Source organism: Leptinotarsa decemlineata, unplaced genomic scaffold (genome assembly GCF_025532065.1).
Source record: "Leptinotarsa decemlineata unplaced genomic scaffold, Ldec_3_MD MMD2_tig00026294_RagTag_RagTag, whole genome shotgun sequence".
Classification (NCBI taxonomy): domain Eukaryota; kingdom Metazoa; phylum Arthropoda; class Insecta; order Coleoptera; family Chrysomelidae; genus Leptinotarsa; species Leptinotarsa decemlineata.
Window position 1 is genome coordinate 10,178,770 of NW_027412674.1, and position 25,847 is coordinate 10,204,616.

General features: G+C 34.7%; 1 protein-coding gene and 1 long non-coding RNA gene across 2 annotated transcripts in view; one reads left to right on the forward strand and one right to left on the reverse strand.

Moving 5' to 3' along the window:
* Positions 1-25,847, reverse strand: part of AstC-R2 (Allatostatin C receptor 2) — a 649,221-nt gene that overhangs the window by 564,075 nt on the left and 59,299 nt on the right. The window lies entirely within an intron of this gene.
* On the forward strand, positions 8,926-24,471 carry LOC141484837 (uncharacterized). The gene is made up of 2 exons (XR_012466833.1): positions 8,926-9,603; positions 14,291-24,471. It is a non-coding gene; the product is annotated as an uncharacterized lncRNA (long non-coding RNA).

Here is a 25,847-nt window from a genome sequence, read left to right on the forward strand (position 1 = left end):
AACGCAATCGAAAAACATGAAGAGTCAAGAGCTGTGTGTTTGCGGCATGAGGGTTTGCTCGTCAAACTTCGATGCTATGACTCGTCGGATCATTTCTGTGTATGACTTTCCCGCTTCCTGAAAGAACGTTTCTTGCACGTGGCCATCGATGAATGTCTCTAGAATACTCTTCTCATCGACGCTGGTGGAAAACCAAGAAACTAATATACAGTGGCATCCCCACAGTATGCACCATATGGAAAACTTATTTATTGAGGGTTTGTCGACGAAAAGTTATTCTTGATAAAAGTTTGTGCATCCCCTGAAACTAAACATGCACCAACAAAATACAGTAAATCACAGGTAATATATGAGGAGCCTTCAAATATTTGACTTTGAGACACGAGTAAAGTACTCTTATTTTGAAAAATTTTGAGAAATGTTATCAAAAAGAGTTGTTCAGTATTGAAAAATACATCTATAATAATGATAATAATTCTTCAGAAGGACAATACAAGTATTGTATAGGAGTAGTCGTTCATTTAAAATTAACAGAACATGATAACATTCAGTTAAATTGTATATAACAAAACAGTGAATTTGCATATATTATAGTCGTTCATCTATAGTATAGAATAATTGTGTAACACATATACAGCGTGACTCACGGTCGATGGTAGGTTAGACGTTTCTGGAAAACGCAAAGCATGATTTCTCTGAAAATTTCACCACTCACATTTCCTTACCTGTTCTATCGATCTAAAATATTTTCAGCATTGCGGCGTTGCCACTTCCATCAAAAAGTCCTAGCAACTTAATTTTTTTAAATAAAACACCCTGTATATTAATACATTTTTGGAATCGCTCTAGTATTTTAATACTTTTTTGTTGATAATGTCCTATACCTATCTCTATCTGTTTTCGAAATGAAAAATTAATTGTGCTAAATATGGTCCAAAACATAGCCTTAATTGAAATTAAGTACATCAGTACTCTCAATTCATGAAAAGTTGATATTTTGATGATAGTTTGAACAAACTCGAAATATTCAAATAACACCAAGAAATCGACTCCATATCATACAGAGCGTGCTAAAATTACTATTATTTCCATTGTGTATAAAAGTAGTCAAAAGTTCATTTTTTGAAACCCCGTGTATATTACTCGGTAAATTGAAAGATGGTGAAAAATGCTTCAAGATGATATATCATGTCCCTATACCTAATTCGTCAAGTTTTTTCAATAAAGTCGCTTCTTTTAGGAACATTTTTTAATTTGGATGTAGGTAGCAGTGGAATTATCAAGCTTATAAGCAGTTCGGTTACTTTTATAAGTAATTCACAAAGAGTTATCGACGGTGTTTCGAATCATCTTCCAAAATGAATGCAAATATCGATTATTCAAACGTTCTTATGAAATTATTTATTATACACATGAACAAAGTGATCAAATCATTGTCAGAACGTGTAGAAAATTCAACCAAATGTACCCAGAATTAACACCAATGAACGAAGGAAGTTTGTAAGATTACAAAATAATTTCCTTAACTATGGCTTCATGTTAAAAGCGCCTTCAACATTACCAAAACCTGTTACTTCAAATGAGGACAATACTGTTAACGTTTTGGCATATTTTTATGCATATCCAGAAGTTTCCATTCGCAGTGCAGAAAAAGATTTAGGTGTATCACATGCTTCAGTACAACGAATTTTGAAAAATCACGGAAAGCATTCGTATAAATTCACCAAAGTTCAAACTCTAAAAGCAGAAGATTTCGAACGTAGGATGCATTTTTGTGAATCCCTTTGATTCATACACAGAAAGATCGGGAATTTTTGTCAAAAATAATTTGGAGCGACGAATCAAAATTTACGAGGGATGGTATTTTCAATAGAAGGAATAAACATTTTTGGGCTGATCATAATCCTCATGTTACAAAAGAAATGGGTTTTCAAGAAAAATTTGACCTGAATGTTTTCTGTAGTCTGAAGAACAATAAAATTAGCTTTTTTATTTATGAAGACACAGTGAATGCAGAGAGGTATCTCCAAATATTAAGGACGACTGTAACCGATTTTCTTGAAAATTTGCCTTTAGAGGAATATAGGAATTCGTGGTTTAAACTGGACGGAGCGCCAGCTCATTCTACCCTGGAAGTTTCCAGGAAACTTGACGAACTCTTCGACGATCTTTGTTTTAGGCGTTTAGGGCCGTGGGATTGACCACCGAGATCACTCGATCTCACGCCACTTGACTTTTTTTTATGGGGTGTTTTAAAAGAAAGGGTATACAGTACTCCAGTGCCTACCAAAGAAGAATTGCGACGGCGAATAGTGCTGAGTATTGAAGATCTGGATCCCCAAGAAATTGAAAAAGCAACCACAAGAAGTGTTTAGAATGTAATGGACAACATTTTCAGCATTTATTGTGAAAATGTGATATTTTGTTTACAATTTTGTTATTTTGAATCATCCTATTCTGTTATTGTCTGTACTTTCACATGTTTTAGCCCACAAAATCTTACTTTTTACCTAGAAATGACTGATTTTTGGTATAGTTGTTTCCTGGAAACTTTGAGCCATAGTTAAGGAAATTATTTTATAACCTTACAAACTTCCTCTCCTTCATTGGTGTTAATCCAGGATACATTTGGTTGAATTTTCTACAAGTTCTGGCAATGACTTGATCACACTGTCTGTGTACAATGATTTGATCACTTTGTTCATGTGTATAATAAATAATTTCATAAGAACTTCGTTTGAATAATCGATATTTGCATTCATTTTGGAAGATGATTCGAAACACTGTCGATAACTCTTTGTGAATTACTTATAAAAGTAACCGAACTGCTATAAGCTTGATAATTCCACTGCTACCTACATCCAAATTAAAAAAAAATGTTTCTAGAAGAAGCGACTTTATTGAGAAAACTTGACGATTTAGGTATAGGGACATAATATATCATCTTGAAGCATTTTTCACCATCTTTCAATTCACCGAGTAATATACAGGGGGTTTCATTTGAAAAAAAGAACTTTCAACTACTTTTATGTACAATGGAAATAATAGTAATTTTAGCACCAATTTCTTGGTGTTATTTGAATATTTCGAGTTTGTCCAAAGTATCATCAAAATATCAACTTTCCATGAATAGAGAGTACTGATGTACTTAATTTCAATTAAGGCTATGTTTTGACCATATTTAGCACAATTTATTTTTTATCTCGGAAACAGATAGAGATAAGTATAGGACATTATTGACAAAAAAGTATTAAAATACTAGAGCGATTCCAAAAATGTATTAATATACGGGGTGTTCCATTTAAAAAAATAAAGTTGCTAGGACTTTTTGATGGAAGTGGCAACGCCGCAATGCTGAAAATATTTCAGATCGATAGAACAGATAAGGAAATGTGAGAGGTGGAATTTTCAGAAAAATCATGCTTTGCGTTTACCAGAAACGTCTAACCTACCATCGACCGTGTGTCACGCTGTATACATATACAGACATATATTCACCCAAATACACAAATAACAGACAAATCATAAAGGATTCACAAAAACTTATTATAGTGCCTGATCGACTTTATGATAGCATCTTTCAATTAAAAAATGTTTAGGACTTTTTTAAAACATGTTAAGGTTCGACTCTCTCTTACATAGTCTGGTAATTTATTAAATAATAAAGGACCTGGTGTGTTTGGAGAGTTTTCAGATTATTGGACCCCAGAAAATTGTATATTCAGCTGATTTTTTAATCTTGTGTCATGTTCATGAATGCTAGATCTGGTTGAAAAACTGTTATAGTTACTAAATATATACACACAAACTTCAAAGATGAAGAGTGATGGTAGCGTCATGATTTTACATGTTTTGAATACAACAACACAGCTTTGTCGAGAGGATAGACTAAACATTACTCGGAGTATTCTCTTTTTTGCAACAAATACATAATTAGCTCTCGAAGACCTTCTCCAGAGGGAGATGGCATATCGAAGTCTGGAGTCCACTTGGGCATAGTAGAACATCAGCAACTGATCATTAGACAGAACTGATCTCAAATTACGTGATTGATAGGAAATAGAATTCAATTTATTGATTAAGATTTTACAGTGTTCTCCCCAGGAAATATGTTCGTCTATATATAATCCAAGAAATCGGATGGTCTTATCAACTGACTGTAAGTCTCCGAAATCAACTACACTAGCTTCTTTTTGTCTATTGTGAAAGCGTATACATTTTGTTTCATTTGTATTTAGATGAAGTGAGTTGGCTCTAAACCACTGAGCCATATCAAAAGAATTTTTTTACATTTCTGATGTATACAATATTCATCCCTATATGATACAATAACTGATGTATCATCAGCTTGAACAATGATTGAGCTATCATATATCTTCGCAATATCATTGATATAAAGTATAAAAGTAGGTCCTAGAACTGAACCCTGAGGGACACCTACTCCTGAATAATCATTGCACGATGACATATGGTTACCAATAGTGACACGATTGTTACGTTTATTCAAAAAACTTTTTATCCATTCATAAGTGACACCTCGGATACCGTATCGAGATAGTTTATTCAATAAGATTGTATGACTGATGCAATCGAACGCCCGAATCTAGCTTTGAAGTCATGGCCATCTAAGTGGGGTTTTGTTTTTTTACCCATTATTTTAAATGGTGACTACGAAAAAAAAATTGCTAAAAAAATAAGTAGACAGCATTCTGCATACGACAGTTTATTTTGAAAGCCTGGAATATTACAAATTACACAACTATGGTGTTAATCACGGTCAATTTTTTTGAAGAGTTTGCACCAAAGTTTTTGGTATAGAGTTATTTTTATTTTTTGTTAACACCGAAAATTACTCTAAATTATATGGTATTGTAACAAGAACTCAATATTCAATAATATCAAATCAAAAAACATCGAAATGAAATGGGAATTTTGAAACAAATTGGAGATTATTTTGGAGAATCATTTTGGACAAGAAAGTCTCCAGAAAATTAATGAGATTGTTCCGAAATAACTATTTCATTTTGAAGTTTTGTAATTTGATATTATTGATAATCAAGTTCTTGTTATAATACTGAATAATTTTTAGTAATTTTCGGTGTTAACAAATAATAAAAATGACTTTGCAGTTGATTATTTTACTTTTCAAAAGAATTGATCGTGGTTAACACCATAGTTGTGTAATTTGTAATATTGCAGGCTTTTAAAATAAACCGTCGTATACAGGATGTTACCTACTTATTGTTCTAGCATTTTTTTTTTCGTAATCCCCATCTCAAAAAAGTGGGTAAAAAGTAAAACTTCACTTAGATGGCCATGATGTATTTTTCAATGCTGAACAACTTTGCTCGATAACATTTCTTGAAATTTTTCAAAATAAGAGTACTTTATTCTTGTCTCAAAATGAAATATTTGGAGGTTCCTCGTATATTACGTGTGATTAACAGTATTTTGTTGGTGCATTTTTAGTTTTAGGAGATGCACAAACTTTTATCAAGAATAACTTTTTGTTGAAAAACCCCTAATAAATAAGTTTTCCATATGGTGCATTCTTTGTGGATGACACTGTATAGCTTTTCTGATGACATCACACTTGTCTCATCTGCGGATGCACAAAATTTAATCTCCAGCGATTCAAATCGATCATGATATCTGTTGGATTTGAGTCGCACAGGCTCCGCTCTCAAAGTGCCTCAAAGATTCTCTTGTAGTGCTTGTGTCTTTTCCTTGAACAAAAAAAGGCAATTTTTGTCAATCAACATGTAATTTCATGTTGATCCTTCTAGATGTATTCAGTCTAAATGCATCAAAACTAATTTCCTCCTGATTGAAGTTTCAATCCAATGTGTTTCAATTTTTCCAGTTCTTTTATGCCAGATGTTCCGGTTTCACAGATGAAATTAATTTTCTCAGAACATATCATGACAATTTCAAGGGTTCCTATCCAAATTTCATACTATATTACCGCGATCAAATGCAGTAAACTTATAGAATTAATAATTTCTAACCCAACAACTCAATGCGAATATTATTCGTTCCAAACAATGAAATTGTTTGAGAAATGCTGACAGTAACAGCCTCACATAAAAAGAAATAATTGCCTCCGTGTCTCTTCTTCAGGCTAAAGTTTATTAGACATAGTTTCGATTCTATTTTCTTTGGCTAGTACGAGAAAAAGAAAGTAATTGGAACGTTAATGTATGATGCTGAATCATGAAACGGCTTTTCTCGATTTAATCTTATTGGAGAACGAAAAAAGTAGATTCTCTTCCACTTCAGCCAACATTGACGTATCTTAGATTGATGATGGGTTGAATCCTAACATGACATTATTGATTAAGTTTTCTAAAAGGGAATAGTCCATAGACTGTGACTCACTTTTCATCATATGAAATTATTGAAAATTCGAATCGTCAACTGTTTTTCTCCTCATTTCAACGTTGACGGTTGATCATGATAGCATGTTATTAGAAATCATTTCCAGGTTTGACAGAAAGGAAGGCATGGAAAATAAATATATATCTATCTATCTATGGTAAATAGATAGATACTTTAATTTTTTTCATAATAATATCGTTTATTACGCATACAAAATACATTTTAACATAAAAGAAAAAGGGTAAGCCGAAGGCTATCTTTCACCCCTCCCAAAAATTATACAGTGAGTGTAAGAAATTGAGTATAAGAATACTTATTAACTATCATAACAATGATAGAGAAGAGAAAAAAAAATCATATAGTTGCTAATAACTCTTGATATTCTTAACATCATTTTGGTCAATTTAACAATTTCATGGCACTACCATACATTGAATTTTAAATTTTTTAAATTAGCACTGAGCAGTGAGCAACTGTGATCTAATTTCTTTCTTAAATTTATGATAATTATGATTTAAAAGTGGTAAAATTTCATTCAGTTAAGAAGGGGCTATATTAGAAAAGCATCCTTGAAATTTGGAAGTACGGTGCCTAGGTATGTTGAATGAGTTAATTCTCAAAATGACCATATGTATGTCAGGATGCCTGCTTGATAAACTATATAAATAACTAGGTGTTGTAGTTTGAAGCAACTTGAACAAACATTTTTTTATCAAATATTGGACTCTGTACCTCACATTCACCTGCTTCATCTTCAACAAAAATGATGTGACATGTTCACCATATGGTATACAGCATACGAATCGCATGCAAACATTTTGTATACGTTATAACTTCTGCTTGTTATATTGCGGAAAAAATTGTAATACATCGAACAACAATACTGGATATGGGGGTAAATAAAAGTTTTAACTAGCCCGAGTTTCATTTTTTCTGATAACTGATACATGAATTTGTATAGCGATATTAGTTTCAAGAATGATACTTTGAAAGTGTTCGTCACATGTTCATGGAAAGACAAAGACTATCTATGGTTACGCCAAGATTTTTAGCACTGTCTACCCAGTCAATGTCAGCGTTATCGAGCCTAAAGTTACACTGAGTTTCTACTATCTGTCTTTGAGACCCCATGCATAAGGCCAAAGTTTTATTTGGATTGATTTTCAGTCCATAATTCTCCGAGTAAAGAAATGTTTTGACTACAATACGTTGAAAACATGAACATACACAACGAGAATGTACACCGTACTTATAAATACGAAAAAAAAAATATGAATATGGTTGGCACATACAAAAATCAGTACTGAATTTTATTGCAAGCTAATACATGATGAGAAAATATGAGTTTGAGAAAATTTACATAGTCATGATTGTAGCAATACACGTTGCAAAGTTTATATTTGTTCACAGTGTAAAAATAATTTTCGATAAAGAACTGCTTGACTGTATTTTGAAACTTTTCATGACTCTCGTTCTTCACCTCATGTGCTAGTTCACTTAACAAGTTTAAATCAAAGGAACTACCAACTGATGTAGAAATCTAGAAATAAACGATGATTATTATTTCTTCTGTTGTAGTTATTTTACTCAGGATGAGATTGAAATTTTGCAACATTCTTATGAATTTATATGTATACAGGGTGACAATTTCAAAACATACAATGGATATATCTGAAAAACAAAATAAAATTCAAGAAATAGCTGGAAACAACTTCCATAATAGGGAGGAAAAAACAAAATGATGTGGTAGCTAACTTGTTTCCACTTACCCCTCGGTCCCAGTATTTTTTACTTCGAGACGGAAAACGATACTCTTATTATTAATACATTTGATTCTCATATCGATACGTCATACTCTAGAAACAACATTTCCATCTACTACAATGGTGTACAACACGGCTGAACGTGTGGGAATGTTTTTCATTCTTGGTAGAGAAGAACAATGTTTGTTACTGACAACTGAAGTATCCAACCAGAGACACCCGTACAGGAATGTGAGTCACGTGTACTGTCAAACATTAAAAAAAATCAACCAAGATCAACGCAAATTGAAGTACTTGGACCGTTTGCAGTTAATTATACTTTATCGACTCGTCAGGCAGCTACAACAACCCGATTATCGCGCGAATCTGTAAGAAAAGTACTCAAGTTACATACATCCATATAAAATGCATATCCTTCAAGACAGAAGAATTGAATTTTGTGAAATTATGATACCTATAATTATCGTAACAACCTCGGTATTTAAAAATATTTTCTTCAGTGACGAGTGCACTTCTTATTCCAATGGACAGGCAAATGAACAAAACTGCCATTACTGGAGTAATTACATTTTTGCCACTTTTCCTGGACTACGATGCCCACTTTTCCTGGGCTATCCACAGAGATAAAACCCGGAAAAAGCTGACATCAATTTTGATTCGAACGTTACCTTTGTATATTGATGACTATGATTTTAATCCAAACGTTATCTGTATAATCTTGATAAGATATAGTTTATGCCGTTTATTATCATTGCTTACTAATATTTTATTCCATAGTATATCTATGACTTGTGTATTTTTAGAGTAGTTCAATTTCACTGCAGTTGCAACAAGGTTGAAAAGTTGTTACCAGCTGTTTATTTGATGAAACATCGTTCTTTATTTGTGGGTGTAATAATAATCGAGAGTAATTCAACAAAACTGTTAAACAATGTTCTCAAAACACGGAAGGGCTTCAACGATCCACAACTGCTTGTGATCCAACGTGACTGAATGATGATGACAAACGACTCCAAAAAATTTATATTGAGTAATGCAATTATTGGTCCATCATTTGTAGAAGGAAATTCAAATGGCGAAAGGTATGCTCACATGCTAGAAAGATCTATCGAACATTGGATAATTCATGACCCAGAGAATCAGAGGGACTTACATGGCAATCCATCTTCGGAAGAAAATTTATTACGTTTTTCAAAAGCATAGGGCACCTCCTCATTATGTAGTTCCAGTCAGATAATAATTATGCTTATCGATGGATTTGAAGAAGACGTTCTACTGAATGGCCTCCTAAATCTCCGGACCTATTTTCTTTCGATATTATTCTCTGGGGCCACCTGAAATCTCAAATTATTATTATAAAATGACATTTCAATTTGAATAAATAGTGTTTCATTCAATAAACCAAAAACTTCCACACCGAATGTAGGGGCACCACTGGAGGGCATTCCTCAAGTTTCTGGGGGTGAGGAGTAAGTGAAAACATGTTAGCTTTCACATCATTTTGTTTTTTCCCTTTCTATTATGGAAGTTGTTTTCAGAAATTCCTTGGTTGCTCGGATAAAGTCATTGTTGGTTTTCGAATTGTCACGCTTTGTACAGAAAATATCTTTATGGATTTTAATCACTGAACAAATTTCTGCAAGGAATTTATACCTTTTTTTGGTACTTGACAATATTAGAATATAAGCTGAAGTTACCCCAAAGCCTTTTACCATAACAGATATGGAAATGAAATAGAAAAATAGGCTGTTCTCAAAGTAACACAACTTGTTGCTTCTTTGAACTGTTTCAGAATGTTTAACTGGTTATGAAACTTTTAGTTAGTGTGTCGATGTGGCAATGCCATTTCGTAGGAGCCCTAGGAGATTGGTGTTTCCATACTTTCAATTCAGATGATTACACGAACATCTGAGTCTACGTTTTCATCAGGTTTCTGCTTAGAATTATCCGCTACAAAGTATTCACCAGCTTTCTTTTCAACTGAAAAACTCTAACAGGTTTTTATCATCACTTGATCCATATAGTGTTACATCGTCAGCGAACATAATACATGAGAAAGGCTGTAAATCATATGAAATATCATTTACATATATTATAAATGGGGTAGGTCCCAAGACTGACCCTTGAGGTACTCCATATTTGATCATTTGAAAACCAGGTCCATTTCGTTTACAGTGAACCACTTGTTTTCTGTTTGTGAGATATGAATTGAAAAAAATCAATGTCATACTTCGAATTCCATTGTATGTTCAAGTTTTTGCAAGAAAAAATCCTGTGAGGCACAGTCGAACGCCTTACTTAGATCACACATAGTTACTGCAATAATAAACCTATTCGATTCGAAACCGTCTATTTTATCCACAACCAACTACTGAACTCCTAGAACTGTGGAATTACAACTCCTAAGTCCAAGCTGTTTTTGGTTTGAAAGTTTGTGTTTGTCCATATGAGATATAAATCTGATTTTCACAATTTTCTCAATTATTTTTCCTATTGATGATATTCAGGCCAGTCACAACTCCCTACACTGTAGGTTAATGGAACGACACCTATCAGAAAACAACTACTCCCCTGGCTAATACTACGAAGGGCGTTGGATTATATTTAACAGGTGTCAGTGCAGGATTCTTCATTGAAATTATTCTTGTGTATGCTGTTGGCGATACAACTGCCGCAATATATTTTCCACTTGTAGACCGGTTTCGGACTGTTTGGTCACTCGTTAGTGGAAGGGAGTGTCTATCATCAACATAAAGTCGATGATTTCCGATAATTCAAAATCGAATTCCTTCAGAGTATCATTCCTCCAACTAGGCTGAAGCGGACAAAAAACAACAGGTTTGTCATGGCCCTGTCTTCCTGTAAACGAGGTAACCAACCGAATATCCAAAATTTGCCCAATTCCTCGTTTAAGGAAACAGAACTTTTTACATAGAGTCAGTGGGTATAATTGCAGCAGTTGTATTGCAAGCAGCATATGCAGGAATAACTTCAGTGAAGAATCCTGCACTAACACCTGTCGTATATAATCAAACGCCCATCGTGGGCGTAGTTATTATCAATTAACCTACAGTGAAGCAAGTTGAGACTGACCTGAACGAATTGAAACTGACCTGAAAAATTGTTCCATTAGATGATTTAATTTATAGCCAGTCTTCAAGTATGCCCACTGACTATATGTGGAAATAGATTGATTAGATTGGTAGGAGGCCCTACTAATAACTTTTATACATCATTTAGAATTTTGCGGTTCAGTCCGTATATTTCGGAACAGTTAGACTTTTCAAGTTTTCAATTATAGCTGAAACTATCCACAAAATGATGGGGTCACAGCAATTTTTTCAAATGATCAATTGAAATGTGGGATAGTTCCAACAAGATATTTATTAGCAGGATGTAGGATAATTCAGTTTGAAAATTCTTATTTGAATTCTTGAAAAACAACAAATTTGTTAACTGGGGTTATATTGTAGTTTACTCTACTTTTCCATAAGGGTTTTGTTCTGGAAGAAGACGGAAACGTCACTTTTCAGTGTTGTATGTTCATGTTCTCTTTCAATATTTTCCTACCAGTTTTACACACTTTGAAAAAAATTCCACGTCTCCTACTTCGGTGTGTTTCTGAAATATCAGTTTGTAGTGGGTAGTAAAGTTGAATTCATAAAACTAGTATATTTGAAATTCGATAGCACTCAACTATGTCGAGTACCGATTTTGTCGAAACATGGTTGTTATTTGCAGGTACCGAATTTCTGTGTTGTGAGAGAATACTTATTATAAAACTCTAAGTGAATTTTTGTCTCTGTTTTGTAAGCGAACTCAAGATTGAAAAAAATATCTTTAGTATTTCCTCACTCACTCCTTGGATTCTACTTTTATTTCAATAAAGTCGGTGAGTAAATATCCCAAGAACATTCATTAACCAGAGATTGCTTGGTTGCTCAGAATATATTGGAGCGTTACTGAAATCTGAATTAACAAGGGTGTGCTCCTTATATGAAAGACGGCAAACAATGACGGGGAAAATACATGCGATCAATAATTCAATTAGTGAAATAGACTCGTTTATACATCACCAAGGCATGGGAATTTCGTTCTTCGTGGTACTACAGAGTGAGTAATGCCATATTCTGAATATTCCACAGACAGCTTGGTGAATTTTTTCAAGGACAAAACTGTAGCACTACAGAAAAATCTTGAAAGCGGTGCCTGTGCGAAAGTAGCGATTCACATTGGATTTGAGTCGTTGGAGATTGAGCCCATTTGGAAAAACCTTCTCAGGAAGTTAATTCCACATAAACGCAGTTCTCCAAATGTGAGAGTTCTTGAACAGTGAAGTTCGAAGAGCACTGAGTTGAACCTCAAAACGATGAATAGTCACAGTGCATCGCGTATTTCTGATATGTTCCGCTCTTAATGGAATCAAATGTGCCAAGTCACTTGAACATTTCCCGTGAAAGTATCTGTAGAAGAGAGACAAATCTCCAACATTTCTTCGATGTTCCAGGCTATCAAGGTTGCAGGGGATGTTCGCGTCTCCAATCAGGCAAATGGCTCTTTCCCGGATGGAATCCAGCAACTTCAGAGTATGTTTGGGGGTAGAGCACCATACATACAATACTCCAATATATCTCGTCTCAGATTTAATTATCTGTAATTAATAATCGTTCTCATACTAATAAATATTGTGTTATTTTGTCGTAAAATTTAAACCTTTTCAATTAACCTGGATACGAAAGCATTCATATTGAGATAGTAAATCAAAACGATGGAGTTTTGAGTTTATATCTTCTATTAATTATCTGCGAGCGCTTTCGACAGTTGGTAGTACTGTCATCTTTTAGGCACTCCTCAAACTGAACTTGTCATCCTGTCGTCTGCCTCTTTATACGGTCAGAGCGTCTTAACTCAGGTATTTCAGGTACTTTAGGTAAATTTGCCTGTATTTGTACTGCATCAGGTACTCTTCTTTGTGTCAGATCTTTTCTAGGAATGTGTATGATTTTGTTTAATATATTGAATGTGAGGTCTTGTTGTGTTTTGATTTGTACTTGTTCCTCGATAAGTGATTTATGACTGTTAAATTTATGGATGTTCAAGTTTTCCCAAATGTCCATGCGGTTTCCCTTGTTGACTTGTTTTATGAGTTTTATGTTCTCTGGTGGGGTGAAATTATGTTTGTTTTGTATGGCTTGAGTTGCGAGGTTTGATTTATATACTATTGGATTTATTTATGACTTTTTGTGCTCATTGTACCTTTGGATAAGTTTTTTTTTGGTTTGGCCGATATAGAATTTGTTGCAGTCCGAGCATTGTATACTGTATATCCCGTTTTGATCTTTGCCTTCTTGTTTTTTATAATTGTTTATTTTTTGTGTTGTCTTCGTGTTCGGCTTGTATGTGATGTTGATGTTCAGAGGTTTGAAGATGTTTGTTAGTTTTTTGAAAATGTCCTTATACGACGAAACTGCAGTAACATTAGTAACAAATGAAAGTGGTACAAATATAGAAAGTTTCGAACATTAAATTATACACAAAACAAATTGTACGCCAAACATTCGAGACGGAATTGAATCAGAAATAATTCACAGGGTTGCTACACAAGAAACTATGTGATAAAGATAAATAATTCACTTGCATTGAACACTGTCATCCTCAAAGGCGGACATTCGACGTTTCGGAATAAGATACTCGGTTTATTGTCTCTCCAAAAAATTCATGAAGGGTGGCTCCGGAAACGTATCCGTAACTATAGCACCCCATTCAACTCATATTATATGGAATATATATTATATATCATATTATATGTATGATATTGATGAGGATTCAACATAATGTGCTGCATCGTTTCCTCCGATATTATGATTTCAAGATGTCCAATAAGAGATACATAAAGACGGATATTTCTGAAGTTCCATCTATTTCTGAGCATGATGGAATAGTTCAATCAATCTGATATACCTATTTGTCTCTAACCTTTATTCATCTCAGCTTCTTCTCTTTGGATATTGATGTCTACTTTGTAAATATCTCACGATGAGAGTAATCCCGACAGTAGAGCGAACAAATTCAATAAAAGTCGCGTTCAGTAATAATGATACTGAAACTTCTCTAATTCAATAATCTTCAACTTCCTAATTTTGTTACAGGCCACAGATAGAACCGACGAGTGGAAGTTTGGCGTGTTTGAATTTCATGTTTCAGGAAGGATCGTGAACAGTATCATTTGAAGGTTATTAGTCTTACATTTATTTCTACGACATCTTGTCATATACGTGGACTGTTGAAAAAGTAAGGTGTGAAAAGTAGAATTGAGTGCTCAAAAATACTCTTACTCTGGATAAGAGAAATTATTAGTGGTACAAGGTCTCCACAGAACGTCAAGAAAATGTTGGTGAAGACGCTTACTCTGGACGCTCCAGCACATCAACAACCGATGAATGTTTGAAGGTGGTTGACAATGTGTCATGGTGTATTTTATTAGTACAGACTTCCATTGTTTGATATAATATAAATTGATTTGAAATCCCTGAAAGAATCTGTAACAAGTTGAAGAAATTAAAAAGAATAACCGAAAAATAACAATTTATATTAAACAATGCACTGAAATTACAAAGAAATAACATACAAGCAACAACCGAAAAAATAAAAAATTGAAATATCAATACGAGATGAAAATTGAAAAATTTAAAAATATTATTGACAAGAAATGAAGATTGAAAATTAAAATATTCCAAATCAAGTTACGTCACGACATTTCGATTGTTAGTATCCACAATCGTCTTCGGGTGATAACTGGACTATTTATAAGTCATTCGAGTGCTTTCACCTATCCCCTGTTTGGTGGTCGTTTTCCGCTTGATTAGAGATTTCCATATGTTACGTATCTCTACGCTAGCTTCGCTGAATGCGTTGTTGAACAACATATACCCAACTTCTTCGAATTTTCTCCCAAACCAGTGTTCCTCCTCGTGGATGATTTCAGATTGAGCCCACTTGATGTTATGTTGATGAGTCCAAACATGCTCTGCTATTCCGGATTTGCTGGTTTCTCCTCGCTGTGCGTGTTTCTTGTGCTCAGCACTGCGAACTTTCAATGGCCTCTTAGTTTCACCGATGTATGATTCTCCGCACTCGCAGGGTAACCGGTAATGCAATTCTTGGAATCGCGGTTTGAGCAATTAACAAGGAGATATTGTAGGAAGCTCGGAGTCCGTCGTCGTCTTGCTTAGAAGTCGCTGAAAAAAGTTTTGACACATTTGGCTGAGCTAAGTGTTTCTTTTCCAGTTCTTGAAGATAATTCACACTTGAGGGTTTTATCGCTTCATTCAAAAATGTTTTTTGACAAAGAAGACACATAGGCGAAGATGGATTCATGGGATTTTCAATAAATCCATATTTTATATATTTGGCGCTATACTGCCGTTTATTCTTTTTTTGTTCCGTCATAATTTTGTCTTCCAAAAAGCCGAAGTAGAGAATCGAGTATTAAAAACTTGCTCACAGTATTCACCACCGCACGTACAGCACTTAACCTAGCTAGTCGCTAACTAAATTCGCTAACCAGTCGAATGACTGGCTGCGATGTTCATCGTCGTTTTAATCAGGCTGGAGCCTTGCTCCCTTACCCTTTGGGCTGGTTTTCCTCAGAGGGACAAATGAGTCATGACTGATTTTTGTTGGTGGCATGAAAGTCCTCAGACATCCATACCGCCTTTCGCGGTGTTCCCCTACCTGGCTGGGATGAGATGGATGAAGATATTATTCATCTGTTAACGGAGGACATAGAGGCCTCATTCGACAGAGTTTCGGGGCCTTCTATATCGAGAGGGGTCGTCTACAACGTAATCTATAGCTTCTCTGACTAACGGATTTTCGTGAGTTTCAGCGTAATCTAAAACTCGCCGGTTCCTCGACTGGATGGACTGCTGAATGGAACGCAGCTTCAAATATCTGCAGATGGCTTTATTCCGCACGAACGGAGCATTCACAATCATCCGTAGAATTTTATTTTGTAAGGTCTCCAAGATGGAGATGTTAGTCGGAGCCGCTTGTCCCCAAACGCCTGAAGCATACATGATGACATACATTTTCTATTGATCAAAGGGTACAGGCTTGCCACCCGACCCTGGATCTTTGCCTTCACGCTTAACAGGTGCGGGTTCCAGGTGAGCCTACGGTCTATAAGAAGACCTAAGTACTTGACCCGCGTTTGCCAGTCAATCTCCCTTCCAGAGATTCTTACTTTCATAGCCGGAGAAGCTATCGTTCTTCCCATGGTTATTGCTTGAGTTTTTTCCGGGTTCACTCGGATCTTCCACTCGAGGTACCAGCGCTCGAGGTCGCCCAATGCACATTGCATATAGACGATCCCGAGCTCCCGACCCATGGAAGATGAGAGGAGAGCCGTGTCGTTGGCGTAAAGAGATACCTTCACATGCTCGAACCTCGGAAGGTCGCTGGTGTAAAGGGAGTAAAGCGTGGGAGAGAGCACGGCCCCCTGTGGCACTCCAGCAAGGATATCTCTGTTGTCAGACAGAGAGCCCTCTACTCCAACCTGAAATGTTTTGTCTTCCAGGAAAGACCCAATCCACCGGATCAGGCCCCGAGGCAGGTCGAACGCGATTAATTTGTGTAGAAGGCCTTCATGCCAAACACGGTCGAAGGTCTTCGAAATGTCTAATAAGACTAAGTGAACTTTTTTGTTCCTGTTTAGCTCCGCGATGGTATTTTCCAGTCTCAGAGCCTGCAACTCAGTGGTATGTTCTCTCCTGAAGCCGAATTGCTCGTCAGGCAGAACATTTCGGTCCTCAACTTCTTCGTTGAGCCTTTGAAGTACGATTCTTTGAGCCAGCTTAGCCGCCGACGAGAGCAGACTAATCGGGCGATATTTCTGCGGGAAAAGCTGGTTCTGCCCCTGTTTTGGGAGCATAACGACGACCGCATGTTTCCATCTTCTGGGGAAGTATCTTAGAGCCAGAGAGCTGTTAATGATGGACAGTAAGCTCTCCATCAGTTTTGCGGGAGCTTCTTCAATAACTTGTTTGTTGTTGAGTCAACCCCCGGGGCTTTCTTGGCCTTTGCGGCCTTGATATAGCCCTTTAATTTTTCCACAGAAGCCGGACGATTGTCATCATCGTCATCCTCCCTGAGGATGCGGTGAACCCGATCTTCAAGCAGAATATCGCGGTCAATGTCGTCGTTGTCGTCAACGTTAAGTTGAAACTGACGTTCCATCGTGTCAGCAAAAGCCAACGCTTTGTCAGCGAGGGAGTAGAATGAGTGGCTGGATGGCGCCCACGCTTTCATATGAGGCAGCGGGCAGGCATAGTACTTTTGATATTGGAGACTAAAAACTTGAAGCTTACCGCCATCTATTGTACAGTTTCACAACTATCGGACAGGCAATAGTTACTGTCTAGTCCCCTAGATGGCGTTACACCAGAAAACACGCGTTGAGCCTGAAGAAGTGGTGAAATTTGTGTTAAAAGCAAAAAAAACATTTTTAAATTAGTTATCGCCCCCCAAACCGCTTCAACGCCCTCCAATCTTCTCTGTGCTCTTTACTGCCCCCCTATAGGTCTCCAGCACCCACAAGGAGGACGTTATCGCCCACTTTGAGAACAAATAATCTAGAAAGACCTCCATGGTCACTGACGGTGTGGTACTGATGGCACCACTGAGACAAGCCTGTCTGTGCAAGAGCTTCGCCTGGGCCGTTTTCTGTAAAGCCTTTGGCCACTTGTGTCCAGATCATAATTTGGTACATTTATCAATTCTAAGACGGTACGAATTATTTCGGTCACACTGTTTTCAACAACCCTCATCATAGAATGCAAGCTAATTTTTGCTTGTTTTATAAAGTTGATGCCATAACATTCTATGTTTCGAAAAACACTTTCTGTGAAGCAGTGAAATCGTCATAAAAAGTGAAACCCATTAACATCGGAAAGAGTTTCAGTGATTTTATTACTTTCAATATAAATGGAATAATTATGTCAATCAGAGTTCTTGTGTGGAAAAAATACCAATAAACAGTTTGACGGGCTATAATTTTTTCGTGAAAAACAACATAAAAGGTTCAGCACAATCTCATGGAAAGAAATGTAATTCTCTGCAATCTGAAATCATCTCACAGTTGTAATATTGCTCCCGGTATATTGTGTGAAAATAAATATTAATCTGATTCTTCCATATATCGTGGGAATGATAGATAGATAGATAGATAATTCATTGGTGTTTCATACATTCATCAGTATTTACACAAGTCAATATGTACATATAATTAAAATTAGTATATGTCAGGCATCTATTAATATTTACATAAACAATAGATGCTTACAATTCATAGAACGAGTTTTTTTTTATAAAAAATATTTATATCTTATGAGTACATCTGAGTTATGACGACGAGCACATCTTAAAACAAAGCAGTAAAATTTAAAATTGGGTATTTTCAAACAACGACAAATGTCTACATGGTTAAGGAACTTATATCACAGTGCAGGAATTCTTCGGTGCTGAAGAAGGCGTTTTCCATTAAAAAATATTTTATTCTGATATTGAATGAAATAAATCAAATTTCAAATCAAATCAAATCAAATTTATTTATTCCATGTTAATATACAATTTGTTGTATGACATACATAATTAATAAATTTCAATTATCTTGAATGAGTAACTTTCACCTAGACATTGAAATGCCTGTATTGTGATCTGTTACTCACCAAGATGAGAGCTCAGTAAGTACATTTCATAAAATAATAAAAAAATATGATATTATTATAATAATCCATGGTAATACGATTAGTGAGAAAGAGAAAAAAATAAAATAAACATTTTTTTTTCAAACTCTGAGGAAACAAAAACAAAAAAAATACAATATACAAATGGTATAGGAATTGCTATTCAATGTGTAAAATTCTTTTTTATTTCTTTTAGTATATGTCAAATTTTTTAGGGTTTTCGATTATGAATTGTTTGAGCTTTTGTTTAAGTTTATTAATTCCTTTGATAATTTTCAATTCTACTGGGAGTATGTTGTATAATTTCGGACCATAATAAAACACGAATCTTTGTGTATGGCTTTTCTTGTATAGAGGTATTTTGATATTTAAATTCTCGATTGCTCTAGTTCTTACCGTTATATGTGTTGAGTAATTACTAAATTTCGGGAACATCCATATTAGACACAGGTAACTGTATAATGATCTTACGTTTAGTAATTTAGTCTCTTGATGTAAATGATCCGTTGAAAATCGTCTATTTTTTTTCAAAATTATTTTCAAAATTGAGTTCTGTGTTATTTGTAAGCTGTTGATGTGGTTGTCGAAAGTACCCCCCCATGATGTCATGCAATATCTTATAATGGATTCTGCCAAGAACTGATATATTGATAATAAGTTTTTTTTAGAAAGAAAATTTACGCATGAGTAGCCTCATCCTTTGTATTACATATGAAATTTGTTTGTCCCATCTCATATGTTGATCAATAACAAGACCCAAATATTTAATGGATACAGTTTTTTCTATTATCGAGCATTTACAATTGTAATTTTTTGTGCAGGTCATTTTGTGTAATTTTAGTTCATCAATATGCGGCTGATCATCTGAATTTAGTGAAAAAGCCATAAATTTTGTTTTATTCACATTTAGACTCAATAGATTATTATTCAGCCAAAGAAGAATTTTTCTCACATTGATTTCAGCAGTTTCATAGACTGTATCCCAACTTTCACCAGTGAAGATCAAGGCCGTATTATCAGAATAACACACTATATGACCGTGAAATTCATTAATTTGTGTAATTGCGTTTATGTAAACAAGAAAAAGAATCGGGCCAAGTACTGTACCCTGGGGTATACCAACATTGATTTGTAATGTTGTACTGAGCTTGCTACCAATTTTAACAGTTTGAGTTCGTTCTTTTAAATAATTCTGCATTAGTTGCAGAGCATGACCTCTAATACCATAATTACACAATTTTTGGAGTAGGAATAAAGTTCAAACTCTTCCAGTGATATTGAGATGTAGGCGTACTGTCAAAATCAAGCGTTTTTATCTACCTCATCATGAGAAATCTTGAAAAACACCTTATATTTTCAGCTTGAAAGGTAAATGGATATTTTTATGATAGAAAGTCAATGCTATTCTGAAAATCAATCAAGGAATCAAATATAGACTTGTGTTACTAAGACAGGAAAAATCGAATTATTGCGCTTTTTAGAAATTCAATTCAATTTTTTTTTCAACTGAAAACATTTCTGATAACTGTTTGTACTTCAATTCCTTCCTATCCCAAATAAAGTTTCCATTACGAGAACATAACATAAGATAATTGGATATTGGGCATCTTTGGAAAAAAAATTCAAAATGGTCAATGGAATGTTCCGTCTGACGATCCAACTTCCTGAGTATGCACTTGCTGTTAGCATGTCCAGCATACGAGGTCTAGGTCTATACCCGCGGCCCTAAGAATGCTTCAATACCACCTACGGCAATCTCATGGTATTGACAGTGGAGTTTGAAGTGTACTGAATTGAACGTCAAAACGATGAGCAGTATTTCTGATATGTACTGCTCTTGGTAAAATCAGATATGCTAAGTCACTTGAACACTTCCCATGGAAGTATCAATAGAAGAGAGACAAATCTCCAATCTTTCTTCGATGTTCCAGACAATTAAGGTTGCAAATGATGTTTGTGTCTCCCATCATATGGATTGCTCTTTTCTGGATAGAATCTAGCTGCTTTAGGGTATGCATAGGGGCGAAAACACTATTACGTTTACCCGTAGGTTTATTAATTTCCAGATATAACGTAGTTACTTTTTGTTTTGGTTTAGGTACGGTCGGTTTAGTTAGCAACTCGAAACATTCAACAGGGCCGTGGATCAAAGATGTTATTACCAATAAAGTAAAAGATTTCTAATCAAAATGGGCGCCAAGTGATTTGGCTGGCTTTTATTACAAAAATCACTAAACTATACAAGAGATAACTAAAAGATTCAATCCTAAACTAATATCCAGGGTGTGACCTAATATATGGATATGATAAATCACGATAAAAAAACTTCAAGGTCATTGAGTCTTAATGTTCTACTCAACGATATAATGAGCCGATTCTTGCAAGAACTTTGGTGGGAAGAATTGAATGTGAATAGGCAACACATCAATCATTCAATTCTTCTTAACTATGAATACGGTTCCTAGTATAACATAAAATATAGGCATCGGTTTGTCCATAATTAATTCACTTCACAAAAATATGATCTTTCAATTCTTATGTTTATTGCTTCCGTAACGATTTTTTTCAAAGAAAAAGAAAATCCTCTACGAGGTACTTATCCTCGTCGATTCTATTATCCAAGTCCGTTGCATCACCAGGTAAAAAGGTGTAGCAATACCAGACTTTAAGTAGTCGCAATACTTCAGGAAGTAAAACAGGCTAAAAGTTTCTTCTGGATACAAAACGAGTGTAGGAAACTCATAAATATGGAACGTGGTCCGTGAGAAATGAAACGTCTGAAATTATGAACAGTTCAAGGTATTTTCAAAGTTTATGTTTCTAAAAAAATGTTGAACGCTTACCTCCTTGTGTCGAGATCCCTAGCACAGCAGGAGACGTTTCGAAATCAATGTATTATCTTAATCCAAACTCGTTTGAAACAAGGGTTGAATTCACTTTCAAATAACCCAAAAATGCATCAAACATTCAACCCTTAACAGCCTTTGAAATGTAAATCCGCACTTTTGCGAAAATCAATCAATGATAGTTAAAAACACATTTACTAGGCAGATATCTTCATGATTTTCTCCAGAAATCGCTATCTCATTTACGTCGTTTCCAATCAGTACCGAGCCCAAGAGTTTTTGTCGCATAGAAAAAAAATGTATGATGAACTGACTACTTTTATAGGGTGTTCGTGATACAGGAAATATATTCAATTGGAGTTGAATCGATGCAAGGAATTAATTAAACAGAAAAATATAGTAACAACACATACATGAGAACAATAATCCAAAGAAGATCTGATCTGCGCTTTATAAAGCATCAAAAGCTGCTGAGATGTGTACAGTTTCCTAGTTCGGAACACTTTTCCAAGTTTTTGAGTAGAGGCATGATAGTACTGAGACATATTGGTGTCCATTTCAACCCCCAACAGACTTATAGAAGCAGAAAGTGGAATTGCCTCATCTAACATCACTATTACCGGTTCGGATACATTCATCTTTTTGGAGAAAACCGATGCCTGGGTTTTTGTGGAATTGATTTCACCCCAGTTCGAAATCATTTCTAGTTCCTCATTGAAATATGCAACCTCCTGCTGCCAGTGAAGATGTGCACCTGCTGCCGATGTCCCGGAATCCAAATGGAATGACTAGATAAGTGGGCTTTTACCTATCATCTCTTGACTCTCTCCACTTCATCAGTTTTAGCTTCCGCAGAAGTTGGTCATGTTCCGCTTGATTAGAGGTTTCCACATATTGCGTATCTCTACGCTAGCTGGCCTACATGCGTTGTTGGACAATATATATACGGCTTCTTTGAATATTCTCCTGAGCCAGTGTTTCTCCTTGTGGATGATTTCAGCTTGAGCCCACTTGATGTTATGTTGATGACTTCAAACGGTCAGCTTCCGCTGAAACCGATGAAGCGGAGAGAGGGAAGAGGGGATAGGTGGAAGCACTCTAATGACCTAGGTGTAAATAGTCAGATCTCCAAAGAATAGGTCCAGTTATCATTCGAAGACCATTGCGGATACTAACAATCGAAACGTCGTAAAGAAATTTAGTTTGGATTTTTTAAATTTTCATTTCTTGTAAATGATTTTTTTAATTTTCATCTCATGTTAATAGTTCAATTTTTTATTTTTTTGTTGTTGCTTGTATTTTATTTCATTGTAATTTAGGTTTTTCTCCTTCATATGATTGTTATATTTCAGCTAATTTTGTTTTTATTTTTCACAGATTTTTTCAGGAATTTCAAATCAATCTATATCATATTGTCAAAAGACAAATTGTATGGAACGCCGTTTCACTTTTTATTGTCACAAATATTCATTCCTCAATTTATTCAATTAACAATTTATTTGTTTGAATTTAATTGATTCATGCATTTGTTCGATACATTAAAAACGATTGTTCGCAAAATTTGTTCTATTTTGAATGACACTCGATTTAAAATGTTACATGAATAAAATTGTTATTTGAATAAAAAAGACTAATGAAATAGCTTCAAGCTTTTATCAATTCCGAAGAAAAATATTGTTTCAGAGTACTGGAAAATGGAACGCCAATTAAACGAAAAATAATCTATATACATATAGTTCAACTCAGCAATGAACAAACATTTCTATTCAACAATCAATAGAATGTATTATTCGAGTAAATTCAACAAACGTTTCAACTCCGCATATAATTTTGACCTTTGAATAAAATGTTAGTTATTTATATGACTGTTGAATTATGATGAAACTTTAAATTCACTTTCTATAAGTAAGTTTGGGAATAAAATTTCAGTGAATATATTTGAATGACTGTCAAAGTTTTCCCATGAAACATTGTTGGTAGTAAAAATAGACTTTCGTTTGTCTGAAAATATAGCAAATTAACTCTCCATACTGAATATTTTTCTATGAATAAGGAAGATTGCTATATTTCAATTTTATTGGAAGTGTTGAATATTTCCAACATTCACTTTATTGCATTAAATTTAAAATTTGGTTACAACTTTTGGTTTGGTTTACAACATTCTCAAGCAAGTATCTTGTTATTTCAATAATCTATTTAAAAAGTCAATTCCTGACAAAGAATTAAATTTTTCGATGATATGAAAAGTTTGTTCTATTTGAAAGATACATTCAAAACGATTGTTGATAATTTCAATTCGGCGCTGGTATCGAGCGGATTTATCAAGAAATTCAAGTGTTACATATGGCAACATGCTAGTTCATTCATAGTACGACAAAACGCCGTTCAACCGTGGCGCTGAATAAAAATTATCAACAATAAATTTAATTTATGTATCACTGAAATTCAACAAACAAAATAATTCAGATCATTTCAAAGGAATATTAATGAAAAGTAAAACGGCGTGGTACGCCGTTTTACTTTTTATTATTATTCCTTTGGAAAAAATCAATTTGTTAGCAACAATATGATGTATTATTTTATTCTCCTGTCTATCATTGTAATGATAGTAAATGAGTATGTTTATAATTATTTTTTTATACTCATTGTATAATTTTTGGGAGGGGTGGAAGGGTTGGCTAACCCTTCTCCTTTCATGTATAAATGTATTTTTATGCATAATAAACGATATTATTATTATTATTTTTTCACCATAGTGTGCGCTGGTCAGGCCCTATCCCCCGAAGCCCCGATACATTCGGGAGGGCGCGCCAGCATTATCAACCAATGACCACTCCCCACACCGTGGGGTAAGTGATCATTGGGTTCGAGAATCATGTGCCCTGAGCAAGCGCAGTGAGCCAAGAATGACAGCCTTCTGCATCATCATTATTATTATATTATTAGTATTATTATTATTATTATTTGATCGAATGTAAATAGGTGTGAGCCACAATAAACCCTTGCGGGTTGCAGTGGGGGGTCGAATAGACTCACTCACTTTGGACCTAACCAAACCTATACTCTTCAAATTTGAATCAAATAATAGTATTTCCCTTACGAAACTTTATGTTCATATTTGCGTTTAGCAGTGAAGCTGTCAATATTCTTCGCCTGTCTTGAATCTTCGGGAAATAATTGTAATGGTATGGAGTAACGGTTGTATTGATTTTGAACAGATGTTCAACTATTACATATTTCTCATCATCATACGAGTATTTTCCCAACTATCAGAAAACATAACCTAGCTCAAAAATATGTCAGCTGAGGCTGTGAAACACAAATAGAGACGAATAATTCATGATCGTTTTTTCATTCTGTCCTCAATAATGATATTTTTTGTTTCCGACTATTCGATAATCTTGATTCACTTCAATTACGCAACAAACACATATTCATCACATTCATTCTCTGAAAGCAGAATACAAAGAGCTGTAGTTGACATGCTATTACGTTCAGAGAGAAAGGATTTGTTAGCACATAAATAAAGTCTCTTTGTATTTTTCCACCTCTGCGTCAGTAACTTGAATTTTATGGGCACTGGCAACATTGTCTATAAACTCATTCATCATTGTGGCTATTTTTCGCACAGAATTGTGAAATTCGTCTCGTTTATCTTTGTAATTTGAAAAAAAATGAGCATACCGAAATTTAATTTCCATCACAATCAACTGGAAAATATACACTTCGGAATGAAATTTCGAAATGTTGCTCTTCAATTTTCGATAAGTATTTATCACTGAATACCCAGATGGAAAATAACCTAAACGCTCCTAAAATTTTTGATTCCGTTACAAATGCATCCACATGTTTTTTCAAATAGTATCACATATACTAGTAATTTCTTTTATAATAATCAAAGACAACTCAGAATGAAAACTCATAGACGTTAGCATAGTATTAATTAGGTGATTGACAATGTTTCGTGGTGTATTTCATTAGTTCGGACTTCCATTGTCTAATATTGTCAAAAGCCAAATTGTCGAAAATACTAATTTCCGAAAATATTTAATATTTTCAAAAAATTTTAGTATTTTTCACTTATTATTATTATTTTTATACAAATCCTAAACCTG